The sequence below is a fragment of the Myotis lucifugus genome, unplaced genomic scaffold, assembly GCF_000147115.1.
Source record: "Myotis lucifugus unplaced genomic scaffold, Myoluc2.0 scaffold_1048, whole genome shotgun sequence".
Taxonomy (NCBI): Eukaryota; Metazoa; Chordata; class Mammalia; order Chiroptera; family Vespertilionidae; genus Myotis; species Myotis lucifugus.
This window is the reverse complement of record NW_005872096.1, coordinates 101,918-103,459: the sequence shown is the minus strand read 5'-3', so window position 1 is coordinate 103,459 and position 1,542 is coordinate 101,918. Positions and strand designations below refer to the sequence as shown.

At 55.1% G+C, this 1,542-nt stretch overlaps 1 pseudogene; it reads left to right on the top strand.

The window, feature by feature from the left end:
• The first annotated feature begins 334 nt into the window (after nucleotides 1–334).
• LOC111824250 lies at nucleotides 335–1,255 on the top strand (annotated as a pseudogene).
• The last annotated feature ends 287 nt before the right edge of the window (nucleotides 1,256–1,542 follow it).

Genomic DNA, 1,542 nt, shown 5'->3' with positions numbered 1-1,542 from the left:
GGTGGAGATCTTCGGCTCGCTCCCCGGCACCGATCTGCCCAGCCTGGCCCTGGCCTGCACCAAATTCCACCACATCCTGCACACCGACAGCATCTGGAGACGGCGCTGCCGCGAGGAGTTTGGCCTTCGTGAAAACTTGCAGAACCTGGAGATGATGGGTATGTCTTATCGAGAAGTCTATGCGAAGCTCTTCCACCCATACAGAGGCATTTTGGGACTGTGGCAGCTAGATACTGAGGGGCTATAAAAACACTGCTGAATGTCGTGGTGGATGGCTTATGCATTACTGGTTGGGACTTACGGGCCTTGCCTTAACCTCCATGTGGATGGCCCAATGCAATTCAAGCCCTCGTTCAGAATTCGCCTGACGGAGAGGAAATCAGCCACGGTGGAGTGCATGGAAGGCCGGCCACAGCAGGCCCCACAGCCGCCACATTCAGATTCGGAAGAACAGGTTCAGCACCCGGTGCAACAAGACTGACCACCTTAAGGATTTGCCAGCGCAGCAGAGGGAGGACTGGGGGCGGGTGCTGGTGCAGAAAGGACAGACTGCGGTATGACTGCTTGACCTACCGCCGCCTCTACCTCCAGCCGAACCACCCGGAAGACCTCATCAGGCCCAGGCCTCTTCCAAGGCAAATACCATCGCTTCGGCCTAATGATTGCCATGCTCAGCTTCCATGGGAAGTATGCCAGGGTCACGAAGATCACGGGAGACTTCACCCAGACGTTAGAGATCCACCTCAGGCGCCGCATCCAGCTGGGAGATGGCAAGATCTTCCGCAACTTCAACAAGCTCTACCGCGTGGTCCTGGAGATTCATGAGCAGGTGATCCGGGAGCAAGAAGACGGGACTGAGGAAAGTGGGGCCCATGGCTGGCAGAGCCCTGCCCAGCCCAGTGTCGGGGAGTCCGGGGCTGCAGCTTTGGAGGAGCAGCCTGTTCCGTTTGTTCTGCCTGTGGGCGTGCGCTCAAGAAACCAGAACTACCCCCGAACCTGCAGGATGTGTTGCTATGGCGTGGACACTGTTACCACATGTTGCTCAGGCTACCCCTGGCGCTTCCCTGGAGTCTTCATCCTGTTCGATGAGAACCACTTGGGGTTCATCTGTCTGGAGACGAAATACTTCATCCTGTTCGGCAGAGTCCAGAACACCTTCCAGAATGTGGAGGCACCATCCCCGCAGGCCTTCCTGAAGATGCTCAAGAACATTCAGTCCCGACCCCATAGGAGGAGCAGCTTGCATGCACTTTGAAGATTTGACCTTCTGAACAGGTTATACAACTTTGTTTGTTTTTTTAGTCCTCACCCGAGGATATTTTCCCATTGATGTTTAGAGAGAGGGGGGGAGAGAGGGAAAGACAGAAATAATCGATGTGAGAGAAACACATCAGTTGGTTGCCTCCTGTCCAAGCCCGGACCAGGGCCAGGCTGGGTAGGGGCCAGCAATTGAGGTAGAAATAAACTTAGACCAGTGGTCTCAACCTTCCTAATGCTGCGACCCTTTAATAGAGTTCCTCATGTTGTGGTGACCCCCAATTT